Raw genomic sequence first — 14,656 nt, 5'->3', positions numbered from 1 at the left:
CCGGGGCGGTCTGATGAGCCACCGCGATCCCACTACGCTCCTCGAGTATCGCACTGTTATTAATACTACATTGTGACTCCAGCATTAAAATGTTTGGAAAATGTGTCGGCTTTTATAATCCAGTGTAGAGCAGCATGTGATGATTTGTGCTACAACACCAAGCGCTCAAAGTGACGTCTGCGTTTGTCGTTGAAACTTTCAACTCTTTCATCACTTATGTAGGAAATAAAAAGAGCAGTTGTGCGCCACGCGCAGAGCGGCCGTCAGCAGAGTGGCGCAGCGGAAGCGTGCTGGGCCCATAACCCAGAGGTCGATGGATCAAAACCATCCTCTGCTACGTGTGTCCTATGCATGATTCATAATCATGCCATTGGGTTAGCAAAGTGCCTTCAAATAGTCTGCATCTCCCTTTCTTTAAGTTCTGTCCTGAGTTTCTCTCTCGTGTGTGTTTGTGCAAGCTTGACACTTGCGGGACTCTTTAATCTTCACCAATACGGAGATGACCAAATGTGTCTTCGGTTGTTCTGAGGTCTTTGATAGTTTCTTCGAATGCTTCAACTGAACCTCGAAATCGAAGCAGTTATGTTTATATTGATTTCTCGCGTTAATCATTACGAACCAGGAACAGCCAGCACACTCGGTCGCATTAGTAATTATGTCACGTCTCTACTTAGCAGAGCATTCAAAGGCCCACTGGAAGTAGTAAAGCACTAAAACACTGCAAAACTGAACTCGGGAAAATCATACTGGGAGCTCTGAGCGATGTCTGCATCCAAGCCATCCAATACGGACTCTGAAACCTTGGAATATCAACACTATGATGCGCTACCCTTTACCTGGAGCAAAACGATGGAATTAGAAGAATGCTTACCGCAGGATACAACTGTGCCGCTGTTATTTGGAGCACGGTTTTCACTTGCATGAAAACTACAGCAGAACGTAGAAGGATGATCACTGAGAAGTCCACAATGCTGAGGAGATTGTAGGTCGTACATTTCAATGATTACTGACATTTGCGCTGCTGGAGGTACAGTAATCAACAAAGAACAGGGTGTGCTACTCTCGAATCCGGTCAGCACATGATGAAAAGCCAGGAAGTATACCTTGTCAAATTGCCGTCAACAGGGACAAGTTAACCACCAGCTCCACCGGCACCCGGCTAGCTCAGTCGGTAGAGCATGAGACTCTTAATCTCAGGGTCGTGGGTTCGAGCCCCACGTTGGGCGGTGCCCGTCTCCTTATTAACAAAGTTTCCCGCTCATCCTTGAACCTCTTACACCTCGATGGTACCGAGCACTGCGTTTTAATGCACAGGTGTGATCAAACTGAGATGAAAAGGGCGTATCTAGCTCCTTGCCCGAGAGATAAATCAAAGGTTCCGCAGATAATCCCTTGGCTCCGGTCACCCGGACGCAGATAGGAGCTGCAGCCATCATAACTTGTATGAAAACTAAGAAGAGCTCCTGTCTATTTACAGTTTCATTTACTCTAGCGTTTCCTTAAACATTGCGTGTACGAAGGCTAAGAAATTGGAGAGCTATTCTAATACAATAACTATTAGGAATCTTTTCGCCATAACAGTTTCACTGTGATTTTGCAGGTAACACGTACGTTGGGAAAACATTTTGAACGCGATCAATAACCGCACTGGAAAAATGTGGGAAAGAAAGGGCGAAAAGCGACTCTTCAACATGTGGAAATATCTTCCTGAGCGGAGCCCTCTTCTCAAAGCTCAACACTCTGCAAGAGTCACTTCTCCCAACTTGCGCCCGCAGGTTTCCGTAGTGTGCCTGCAAAGAGCCATCCGCTTGAGACAGGCGCACCTCCCGATTTCATTGAACTAAGCTAGATGCACAATTTCTAATGCAGCCTTCATCACAATAGACAGTTCATTTCTCGAAAGCTTGTCATGTAAAAAAGGAAACAAAGAACGAAAACGTATAGCTGACAATCTTCTGAAGCTGCAGATTCAGCTTTGGGGAAATGGACATTTTATGTATGCAGATGCTTTTCAAGCGCTGGTTTTAGAACGTCGCTGTGCTTCCAGCATCCTTTTCAGCCTTCTAAACTGGCTACCGAGGTGGCGATCACTTTGTAAAGCGGTTGAGAGGCCGGAGCTGCTCAAACCGCTCTTGCCGTTTCCCATCAATCAAAAGCACTATGTTGTTTCTTTGTATGGAAAGCTTTTCAAGTCTGGCATCGACACGCACCTTTCCTGAAACGTCCAAAGGGTGAATGCTTCGCAAAGAAATCCAGTCTACCTTCAGGGGGCATGATGTTGAAATCGGAATGAGCCCTGGGTGGGCTTGAAGCAGCAGCTGTTCAGTTAACAGCTGCACAGAAACGCACCCCGCTTGCTTTGTATCATTCGCAAGTTTGTGGTTAAAGAGTAAAAAAGGCTGGAATTCTTCTGCCAGCCGGCAGGATTTCTTCTGCACTCACCCAGAAAAGCCAAGAATTGTATTTCATCTTTCGCAAGCTGTATTTTCCAGGAGGAGAATGAATACTTGCATTAAACTGAATCAAGCCGACAGAGACGCACAGCCGTTGTTTTTCTCCATGGGAAGTTTTTCGTTAAGGAAAAACACCGTTGTCATTTTCTTGCCAGCCGGCGGTATTTCTTGTGCAGCGATGAGCCCGATTTGTATTTCGTATTTCGCAAGTTGTGTGAATTTCTTGAAGTTGAAAGTGAATTCGCTCCAGAAAAGAAATGTCCAGTCGCATGAAAGCCGTGGCTGTTTGTTAAACCGCAGGACAGGACAGCTTGCGTTCTGTTTCTCATGGCGTTCGCAAAGGCGATTCCTGCCTTTAAAACTGCTGTGTCTGCGACTGAAAGTGGCGTGTGTCGCAGCTTCTAAAGTCTTGTTGACGCTCCTTGATGTTGCTTTCTCTCTGCCTAAGGAAGTTCGATTGTCGCGTCGGAAGGAGGAGACCTAATCCTTCCAGCTTTAAGCCACCCTTCAGTCTTCTGAAGGGTGTCCGAGTGCTAGCATGTGATTTGGCTTTTTTGGGGGGGAAACGGAGAGCGACATTGAAAAAGGTTACCGCCGCCGCCTCGCCCTCCGTGTTAAATGATCGCAAGCCGGCGGCGGCGGCGCTCCCTGTAGTCGTGGCCGAGCGGTTAAGGCGAAGGGCTAGAAAGCCATTGGGGACTCCCCGCGTCGGCTCGAATCCTGCCGACTACGGCGCCCTTCTCCTGTCGCTTCGGCCTGCCCAGAAAAAGGCGGAGTGCCGTTTCTCTCTTCCTGCTTCTTGTACAAACGCTAAATCGCTTGGACCTGCTGCCTTGGAAGTAATGTCTTTAACATCCACCAGTGACATTTCACAGCTGGAAGCACACAGCCACGCTTTTGGCATTGGCATGTCTTGCGCCCTACTTCCAGCCTTTGAAGACCTAATTATTCAAACTGAAAGAACCGGCTGAATGAGTGTTTGCAGTGCACCAGGAGGAGCAGGGACCATAGCATTGGAGGGGTGAGGATGGCGGAGATGGAAACGTTTTCATGCGCTCCTCTGGGAGGAATGAAAAGAAAAGACGAAACCGGAAACAGTAGTAGCCGCAAGAGGAAGTGTCTTCAAGCGCCAAGCAAGCGCTCCTCGTTAGTATAGTGGTGCGTATCCCCGCCTGTCACGTGGGAGACCAGGGATGGATTGCTTGACGGCGAGCCAGGTTGCTTTTCTCCCATCAGATTCCAACCGCTAATGCTAACGCAGTGTGTGGGAGCTTACATGCTTTTCCTTTCCCGTCTTTTTCGGACGACTATTCCAAAGGGGTAACCTGAAGGAATAGGGGCCTGAAGACACGAGGCATTCTTAAACCAGCACTGGGCTGCACGGCCTTCTGTTGTGATCAGGTTATATTCGAGTGAAAAAGCCAGAGCATCCGCTTCCATCCTATGGAGCACGAGCTAAATCGGAAGAGGCAGGGGATACACCTACGCCTATCGGCGCACGTTCCCCGCGGCAGGCTGCTTCACCCATTTGCACCCGACTGGAGACGGCACTGAGCAAGCTTTTTGTCAGGAGTGGGATTCGAACCCACGCCTCCAGGGGAGACTGCGACCTGAACGCAGCGCCTTAGACCGCTCGGCCATCCTGACGCTGGCCCCTAATTCCGGGGCGGTCTGATGAGCCACCGCGATCCCACTACGCTCCTCGAGTATCGCACTGTTATTAATACTACATTGTGACTCCAGCATTAAAATGTTTGGAAAATGTGTCGGCTTTTATAATCCAGTGTAGAGCAGCATGTGATGATTTGTGCTACAACACCAAGCGCTCAAAGTGACGTCTGCGTTTGTCGTTGAAACTTTCAACTCTTTCATCACTTATGTAGGAAATAAAAAGAGCCGTTGTGCGCCACGCGCAGAGCGGCCGTCAGCAGAGTGGCGCAGCGGAAGCGTGCTGGGCCCATAACCCAGAGGTCGATGGATCAAAACCATCCTCTGCTACGTGTGTCCTATGCATGATTCATAATCATGCCATTGGGTTAGCAAAGTGCCTTCAAATAGTCTGCATCTCCCTTTCTTTAAGTTCTGTCCTGAGTTTCTCTCTCGTGTGTGTTTGTGCAAGCTTGACACTTGCGGGACTCTTTAATCTTCACCAATACGGAGATGACCAAATGTGTCTTCGGTTGTTCTGAGGTCTTTGATAGTTTCTTCGAATGCTTCAACTGAACCTCGAAATCGAAGCAGTTATGTTTATATTGATTTCTCGCGTTAATCATTACGAACCAGGAACAGCCAGCACACTCGGTCGCATTAGTAATTATGTCACGTCTCTACTTAGCAGAGCATTCAAAGGCCCACTGGAAGTAGTAAAGCACTAAAACACTGCAAAACTGAACTCGGGAAAATCATACTGGGAGCTCTGAGCGATGTCTGCATCCAAGCCATCCAATACGGACTCTGAAACCTTGGAATATCAACACTATGATGCGCTACCCTTTACCTGGAGCAAAACGATGGAATTAGAAGAATGCTTACCGCAGGATACAACTGTGCCGCTGTTATTTGGAGCACGGTTTTCACTTGCATGAAAACTACAGCAGAACGTAGAAGGATGATCACTGAGAAGTCCACAATGCTGAGGAGATTGTAGGTCGTACATTTCAATGATTACTGACATTTGCGCTGCTGGAGGTACAGTAATCAACAAAGAACAGGGTGTGCTACTCTCGAATCCGGTCAGCACATGATGAAAAGCCAGGAAGTATACCTTGTCAAATTGCCGTCAACAGGGACAAGTTAACCACCAGCTCCACCGGCGCCCGGCTAGCTCAGTCGGTAGAGCATGAGACTCTTAATCTCAGGGTCGTGGGTTCGAGCCCCACGTTGGGCGGTGCCCGTCTCCTTATTAACAAAGTTTCCCGCTCATCCTTGAACCTCTTACACCTCGATGGTACCGAGCACTGCGTTTTAATGCACAGGTGTGATCAAACTGAGATGAAAAGGGCGTATCTAGCTCCTTGCCCGAGAGATAAATCAAAGGTTCCGCAGATAATCCCTTGGCTCCGGTCACCCGGACGCAGATAGGAGCTGCAGCCATCATAACTTGTATGAAAACTAAGAAGAGCTCCTGTCTATTTACAGTTTCATTTACTCTAGCGTTTCCTTAAACATTGCGTGTACGAAGGCTAAGAAATTGGAGAGCTATTCTAATACAATAACTATTAGGAATCTTTTCGCCATAACAGTTTCACTGTGATTTTGCAGGTAACACGTACGTTGGGAAAACATTTTGAACGCGATCAATAACCGCACTGGAAAAATGTGGGAAAGAAAGGGCGAAAAGCGACTCTTCAACATGTGGAAATATCTTCCTGAGCGGAGCCCTCTTCTCAAAGCTCAACACTCTGCAAGAGTCACTTCTCCCAACTTGCGCCCGCAGGTTTCCGTAGTGTGCCTGCAAAGAGCCATCCGCTTGAGACAGGCGCACCTCCCGATTTCATTGAACTAAGCTAGATGCACAATTTCTAATGCAGCCTTCATCACAATAGACAGTTCATTTCTCGAAAGCTTGTCATGTAAAAAAGGAAACAAAGAACGAAAACGTATAGCTGACAATCTTCTGAAGCTGCAGATTCAGCTTTGGGGAAATGGACATTTTATGTATGCAGATGCTTTTCAAGCGCTGGTTTTAGAACGTCGCTGTGCTTCCAGCATCCTTTTCAGCCTTCTAAACTGGCTACCGAGGTGGCGATCACTTTGTAAAGCGGTTGAGAGGCCGGAGCTGCTCAAACCGCTCTTGCCGTTTCCCATCAATCAAAAGCACTATGTTGTTTCTTTGTATGGAAAGCTTTTCAAGTCTGGCATCGACACGCACCTTTCCTGAAACGTCCAAAGGGTGAATGCTTCGCAAAGAAATCCAGTCTACCTTCAGGGGGCATGATGTTGAAATCGGAATGAGCCCTGGGTGGGCTTGAAGCAGCAGCTGTTCAGTTAACAGCTGCACAGAAACGCACCCCGCTTGCTTTGTATCATTCGCAAGTTTGTGGTTAAAGAGTAAAAAAGGCTGGAATTCTTCTGCCAGCCGGCAGGATTTCTTCTGCACTCACCCAGAAAAGCCAAGAATTGTATTTCATCTTTCGCAAGCTGTATTTTCCAGGAGGAGAATGAATACTTGCATTAAACTGAATCAAGCCGACAGAGACGCACAGCCGTTGTTTTTCTCCATGGGAAGTTTTTCGTTAAGGAAAAACACCGTTGTCATTTTCTTGCCAGCCGGCGGTATTTCTTGTGCAGCGATGAGCCCGATTTGTATTTCGTATTTCGCAAGTTGTGTGAATTTCTTGAAGTTGAAAGTGAATTCGCTCCAGAAAAGAAATGTCCAGTCGCATGAAAGCCGTGGCTGTTTGTTAAACCGCAGGACAGGACAGCTTGCGTTCTGTTTCTCATGGCGTTCGCAAAGGCGATTCCTGCCTTTAAAACTGCTGTGTCTGCGACTGAAAGTGGCGTGTGTCGCAGCTTCTAAAGTCTTGTTGACGCTCCTCGATGTTGCTTTCTCTCTGCCTAAGGAAGTTCGATTGTCGCGTCGGAAGGAGGAGACCTAATCCTTCCAGCTTTAAGCCACCCTTCAGTCTTCTGAAGGGTGTCCGAGTGCTAGCATGTCATTTGGCTTTTTTGGGGGGGAAACGGAGAGCGACATTGAAAAAGGTTACCGCCGCCGCCTCGCCCTCCGTGTTAAATGATCGCAAGCCGGCGGCGGCGGCGCTCCCTGTAGTCGTGGCCGAGCGGTTAAGGCGAAGGGCTAGAAAGCCATTGGGGACTCCCCGCGTCGGCTCGAATCCTGCCGACTACGGCGCCCTTCTCCTGTCGCTTCGGCCTGCCCAGAAAAAGGCGGAGTGCCGTTTCTCTCTTCCTGCTTCTTGTACAAACGCTAAATCGCTTGGACCTGCTGCCTTGGAAGTAATGTCTTTAACATCCACCAGTGACATTTCACAGCTGGAAGCACACAGCCACGCTTTTGGCATTGGCATGTCTTGCGCCCTACTTCCAGCCTTTGAAGACCTAATTATTCAAACTGAAAGAACCGGCTGAATGAGTGTTTGCAGTGCACCAGGAGGAGCAGGGACCATAGCATTGGAGGGGTGAGGATGGCGGAGATGGAAACGTTTTCATGCGCTCCTCTGGGAGGAATGAAAAGAAAAGACGAAACCGGAAACAGTAGTAGCCGCAAGAGGAAGTGTCTTCAAGCGCCAAGCAAGCGCTCCTCGTTAGTATAGTGGTGCGTATCCCCGCCTGTCACGTGGGAGACCAGGGATGGATTGCTTGACGGCGAGCCAGGTTGCTTTTCTCCCATCAGATTCCAACCGCTAATGCTAACGCAGTGTGTGGGAGCTTACATGCTTTTCCTTTCCCGTCTTTTTCGGACGACTATTCCAAAGGGGTAACCTGAAGGAATAGGGGCCTGAAGACACGAGGCATTCTTAAACCAGCACTGGGCTGCACGGCCTTCTGTTGTGATCAGGTTATATTCGAGTGAAAAAGCCAGAGCATCCGCTTCCATCCTATGGAGCACGAGCTAAATCGGAAGAGGCAGGGGATACACCTACGCCTATCGGCGCACGTTCCCTGCGTCAGGCTGCTTCACCCATTTGCACCCGACTGGAGACGGCACTGAGCAAGCTTTTTGTCAGGAGTGAGATTCGAACCAACGCCTCCAGGGGAGACTGTGACCTGAACGCAGCGCCTTAGACCGCTCGGCCATCCTGACGCTGGCCCCTAATCCCGGGGCGGTCTGATGAGCCACCGCGATCCCACTACGCTCCTCGAGTATCGCACTGTTATTAATACTACATTGTGACTCCAGCATTAAAATGTTTGGAAAATGTGTCGGCTTTTATAATCCAGTGTAGAGCAGCATGTGATGATTTGTGCTACAACACCAAGCGCTCAAAGTGACGTCTGCGTTTGTCGTTGAAACTTTCAACTCTTTCATCACTTATGTAGGAAATAAAAAGAGCAGTTGTGCGCCACGCGCAGAGCGGCCGTCAGCAGAGTGGCGCAGCGGAAGCGTGCTGGGCCCATAACCCAGAGGTCGATGGATCAAAACCATCCTCTGCTACGTGTGTCCTATGCATGATTCATAATCATGCCATTGGGTTAGCAAAGTGCCTTCAAATAGTCTGCATCTCCCTTTCTTTAAGTTCTGTCCTGAGTTTCTCTCTCGTGTGTGTTTGTGCAAGCTTGACACTTGCGGGACTCTTTAATCTTCACCAATACGGAGATGACCAAATGTGTCTTCGGTTGTTCTGAGGTCTTTGATAGTTTCTTCGAATGCTTCAACTGAACCTCGAAATCGAAGCAGTTATGTTTATATTGATTTCTCGCGTTAATCATTACGAACCAGGAACAGCCAGCACACTCGGTCGCATTAGTAATTATGTCACGTCTCTACTTAGCAGAGCATTCAAAGGCCCACTGGAAGTAGTAAAGCACTAAAACACTGCAAAACTGAACTCGGGAAAATCATACTGGGAGCTCTGAGCGATGTCTGCATCCAAGCCATCCAATACGGACTCTGAAACCTTGGAATATCAACACTATGATGCGCTACCCTTTACCTGGAGCAAAACGATGGAATTAGAAGAATGCTTACCGCAGGATACAACTGTGCCGCTGTTATTTGGAGCACGGTTTTCACTTGCATGAAAACTACAGCAGAACGTAGAAGGATGATCACTGAGGAGTCCACGCGGGCATGCTGAGGAGATTGTAGGTCGTACATTTCAATGATTACTGACATTTGCGCTGCTGGAGGTACAGTAATCAACAAAGAACAGGGTGTGCTACTCTCGAATCCGGTCAGCACATGATGAAAAGCCAGGAAGTATACCTTGTCAAATTGCCGTCAACAGGGACAAGTTAACCACCAGCTCCACCGGCGCCCGGCTAGCTCAGTCGGTAGAGCATGAGACTCTTAATCTCAGGGTCGTGGGTTCGAGCCCCACGTTGGGCGGTGCCCGTCTCCTTATTAACAAAGTTTCCCGCTCATCCTTGAACCTCTTACACCTCGATGGTACCGAGCACTGCGTTTTAATGCACAGGTGTGATCAAACCGAGATGAAAAGGGCGTATCTAGCTCCTTGCCCGAGAGATAAATCAAGGGTTCCGCAGATAATCCCTTGGCTCCGGTCACCCGGACGCAGATAGGAGCTGCAGCCATCATAACTTGTATGAAAACTAAGAAGAGCTCCTGTCTATTTACAGTTTCATTTACTCTAGCGTTTCCTTAAACATTGCGTGTACGAAGGCTAAGAAATTGGAGAGCTATTCTAATACAATAACTATTAGGAATCTTTTCGCCATAACAGTTTCACTGTGATTTTGCAGGTAACACGTACGTTGGGAAAACATTTTGAACGCGATCAATAACCGCACTGGAAAAATGTGGGAAAGAAAGGGCGAAAAGCGACTCTTCAACATGTGGAAATATCTTCCTGAGCGGAGCCCTCTTCTCAAAGCTCAACACTCTGCAAGAGTCACTTCTCCCAACTTGCGCCCGCAGGTTTCCGTAGTGTGCCTGCAAAGAGCCATCCGCTTGAGACAGGCGCACCTCCCGATTTCATTGAACTAAGCTAGATGCACAATTTCTAATGCAGCCTTCATCACAATAGACAGTTCATTTCTCGAAAGCTTGTCATGTAAAAAAGGAAACAAAGAACGAAAACGTATAGCTGACAATCTTCTGAAGCTGCAGATTCAGCTTTGGGGAAATGGACATTTTATGTATGCAGATGCTTTTCAAGCGCTGGTTTTAGAACGTCGCTGTGCTTCCAGCATCCTTTTCAGCCTTCTAAACTGGCTACCGAGGTGGCGATCACTTTGTAAAGCGGTTGAGAGGCCGGAGCTGCTCAAACCGCTCTTGCCGTTTCCCATCAATCAAAAGCACTATGTTGTTTCTTTGTATGGAAAGCTTTTCAAGTCTGGCATCGACACGCACCTTTCCTGAAACGTCCAAAGGGTGAATGCTTCGCAAAGAAATCCAGTCTACCTTCAGGGGGCATGATGTTGAAATCGGAATGAGCCCTGGGTGGGCTTGAAGCAGCAGCTGTTCAGTTAACAGCTGCACAGAAACGCACCCCGCTTGCTTTGTATCATTCGCAAGTTTGTGGTTAAAGAGTAAAAAAGGCTGGAATTCTTCTGCCAGCCGGCAGGATTTCTTCTGCACTCACCCAGAAAAGCCAAGAATTGTATTTCATCTTTCGCAAGCTGTATTTTCCAGGAGGAGAATGAATACTTGCATTAAACTGAATCAAGCCGACAGAGACGCACAGCCGTTGTTTTTCTCCATGGGAAGTTTTTCGTTAAGGAAAAACACCGTTGTCATTTTCTTGCCAGCCGGCGGTATTTCTTGTGCAGCGATGAGCCCGATTTGTATTTCGTATTTCGCAAGTTGTGTGAATTTCTTGAAGTTGAAAGTGAATTCGCTCCAGAAAAGAAATGTCCAGTCGCATGAAAGCCGTGGCTGTTTGTTAAACCGCAGGACAGGACAGCTTGCGTTCTGTTTCTCATGGCGTTCGCAAAGGCGATTCCTGCCTTTAAAACTGCTGTGTCTGCGACTGAAAGTGGCGTGTGTCGCAGCTTCTAAAGTCTTGTTGACGCTCCTCGATGTTGCTTTCTCTCTGCCTAAGGAAGTTCGATTGTCGCGTCGGAAGGAGGAGACCTAATCCTTCCAGCTTTAAGCCACCCTTCAGTCTTCTGAAGGGTGTCCGAGTGCTAGCATGTCATTTGGCTTTTTTGGGGGGGAAACGGAGAGCGACATTGAAAAAGGTTACCGCCGCCGCCTCGCCCTCCGTGTTAAATGATCGCAAGCCGGCGGCGGCGGCGCTCCCTGTAGTCGTGGCCGAGCGGTTAAGGCGAAGGGCTAGAAAGCCATTGGGGACTCCCCGCGTCGGCTCGAATCCTGCCGACTACGGCGCCCTTCTCCTGTCGCTTCGGCCTGCCCAGAAAAAGGCGGAGTGCCGTTTCTCTCTTCCTGCTTCTTGTACAAACGCTAAATCGCTTGGACCTGCTGCCTTGGAAGTAATGTCTTTAACATCCACCAGTGACATTTCACAGCTGGAAGCACACAGCCACGCTTTTGGCATTGGCATGTCTTGCGCCCTACTTCCAGCCTTTGAAGACCTAATTATTCAAACTGAAAGAACCGGCTGAATGAGTGTTTGCAGTGCACCAGGAGGAGCAGGGACCATAGCATTGGAGGGGTGAGGATGGCGGAGATGGAAACGTTTTCATGCGCTCCTCTGGGAGGAATGAAAAGAAAAGACGAAACCGGAAACAGTAGTAGCCGCAAGAGGAAGTGTCTTCAAGCGCCAAGCAAGCGCTCCTCGTTAGTATAGTGGTGCGTATCCCCGCCTGTCACGTGGGAGACCAGGGATGGATTGCTTGACGGCGAGCCAGGTTGCTTTTCTCCCATCAGATTCCAACCGCTAATGCTAACGCAGTGTGTGGGAGCTTACATGCTTTTCCTTTCCCGTCTTTTTCGGACGACTATTCCAAAGGGGTAACCTGAAGGAATAGGGGCCTGAAGACACGAGGCATTCTTAAACCAGCACTGGGCTGCACGGCCTTCTGTTGTGATCAGGTTATATTCGAGTGAAAAAGCCAGAGCATCCGCTTCCATCCTATGGAGCACGAGCTAAATCGGAAGAGGCAGGGGATACACCTACGCCTATCGGCGCACGTTCCCTGCGTCAGGCTGCTTCACCCATTTGCACCCGACTGGAGACGGCACTGAGCAAGCTTTTTGTCAGGAGTGAGATTCGAACCAACGCCTCCAGGGGAGACTGCGACCTGAACGCAGCGCCTTAGACCGCTCGGCCATCCTGACGCTGGCCCCTAATCCCGGGGTGGTCTGATGAGCCACCGCGATCCCACTACGCTCCTCGAGTATCGCACTGTTATTAATACTACATTGTGACTCCAGCATTAAAATGTTTGGAAAATGTGTCGGCTTTTATAATCCAGTGTAGAGCAGCATGTGATGATTTGTGCTACAACACCAAGCGCTCAAAGTGACGTCTGCGTTTGTCGTTGAAACTTTCAACTCTTTCATCACTTATGTAGGAAATAAAAAGAGCAGTTGTGCGCCACGCGCAGAGCGGCCGTCAGCAGAGTGGCGCAGCGGAAGCGTGCTGGGCCCATAACCCAGAGGTCGATGGATCAAAACCATCCTCTGCTACGTGTGTCCTATGCATGATTCATAATCATGCCATTGGGTTAGCAAAGTGCCTTCAAATAGTCTGCATCTCCCTTTCTTTAAGTTCTGTCCTGAGTTTCTCTCTCGTGTGTGTTTGTGCAAGCTTGACACTTGCGGGACTCTTTAATCTTCACCAATACGGAGATGACCAAATGTGTCTTCGGTTGTTCTGAGGTCTTTGATAGTTTCTTCGAATGCTTCAACTGAACCTCGAAATCGAAGCAGTTATGTTTATATTGATTTCTCGCGTTAATCATTACGAACCAGGAACAGCCAGCACACTCGGTCGCATTAGTAATTATGTCACGTCTCTACTTAGCAGAGCATTCAAAGGCCCACTGGAAGTAGTAAAGCACTAAAACACTGCAAAACTGAACTCGGGAAAATCATACTGGGAGCTCTGAGCGATGTCTGCATCCAAGCCATCCAATACGGACTCTGAAACCTTGGAATATCAACACTATGATGCGCTACCCTTTACCTGGAGCAAAACGATGGAATTAGAAGAATGCTTACCGCAGGATACAACTGTGCCGCTGTTATTTGGAGCACGGTTTTCACTTGCATGAAAACTACAGCAGAACGTAGAAGGATGATCACTGAGAAGTCCACAATGCTGAGGAGATTGTAGGTCGTACATTTCAATGATTACTGACATTTGCGCTGCTGGAGGTACAGTAATCAACAAAGAACAGGGTGTGCTACTCTCGAATCCGGTCAGCACATGATGAAAAGCCAGGAAGTATACCTTGTCAAATTGCCGTCAACAGGGACAAGTTAACCACCAGCTCCACCGGCGCCCGGCTAGCTCAGTCAGTAGAGCATGAGACTCTTAATCTCAGGGTCGTGGGTTCGAGCCCCACGTTGGGCGGTGCCCGTCTCCTTATTAACAAAGTTTCCCGCTCATCCTTGAACCTCTTACACCTCGATGGTACCGAGCACTGCGTTTTAATGCACAGGTGTGATCAAACTGAGATGAAAAGGGCGTATCTAGCTCCTTGCCCGAGAGATAAATCAAAGGTTCCGCAGATAATCCCTTGGCTCCGGTCACCCGGACGCAGATAGGAGCTGCAGCCATCATAACTTGTATGAAAACTAAGAAGAGCTCCTGTCTATTTACAGTTTCATTTACTCTAGCGTTTCCTTAAACATTGCGTGTACGAAGGCTAAGAAATTGGAGAGCTATTCTAATACAATAACTATTAGGAATCTTTTCGCCATAACAGTTTCACTGTGATTTTGCAGGTAACACGTACGTTGGGAAAACATTTTGAACGCGATCAATAACCGCACTGGAAAAATGTGGGAAAGAAAGGGCGAAAAGCGACTCTTCAACATGTGGAAATATCTTCCTGAGCGGAGCCCTCTTCTCAAAGCTCAACACTCTGCAAGAGTCACTTCTCCCAACTTGCGCCCGCAGGTTTCCGTAGTGTGCCTGCAAAGAGCCATCCGCTTGAGACAGGCGCACCTCCCGATTTCATTGAACTAAGCTAGATGCACAATTTCTAATGCAGCCTTCATCACAATAGACAGTTCATTTCTCGAAAGCTTGTCATGTAAAAAAGGAAACAAAGAACGAAAACATATAGCTGACAATCTTCTGAAGCTGCAGATTCAGCTTTGGGGAAATGGACATTTTATGTATGCAGATGCTTTTCAAGCGCTGGTTTTAGAACGTCGCTGTGCTTCCAGCATCCTTTTCAGCCTTCTAAACTGGCTACCGAGGTGGCGATCACTTTGTAAAGCGGTTGAGAGGCCGGAGCTGCTCAAACCGCTCTTGCCGTTTCCCATCAATCAAAAGCACTATGTTGTTTCTTTGTATGGAAAGCTTTTCAAGTCTGGCATCGACACGCACCTTTCCTGAAACGTCCAAAGGGTGAATGCTTCGCAAAGAAATCCAGTCTACCTTCAGGGGGCATGATGTTGAAATCGGAATGAGCCCTGGGTGGGCTTG

General features: G+C 48.3%; 1 non-coding gene across 1 annotated transcript; it reads right to left on the bottom strand.

The window, feature by feature from the left end:
* Positions 1-4,017: 4,017 nt before the first annotated feature.
* Positions 4,018-4,100, bottom strand: trnal-cag (transfer RNA leucine (anticodon CAG)). The gene has a single exon. It is a non-coding gene; the product is annotated as a tRNA-Leu (tRNA).
* Between the last annotated feature and the right edge of the window lie 10,556 nt (positions 4,101-14,656).

This window comes from Lepisosteus oculatus, unplaced genomic scaffold, assembly GCF_040954835.1.
Source record: "Lepisosteus oculatus isolate fLepOcu1 unplaced genomic scaffold, fLepOcu1.hap2 HAP2_SCAFFOLD_39, whole genome shotgun sequence".
Lineage (NCBI taxonomy): Eukaryota > Metazoa > Chordata > Actinopteri > Semionotiformes > Lepisosteidae > Lepisosteus > Lepisosteus oculatus.
This window is presented reverse-complemented; position numbering and strand designations above follow the sequence as displayed.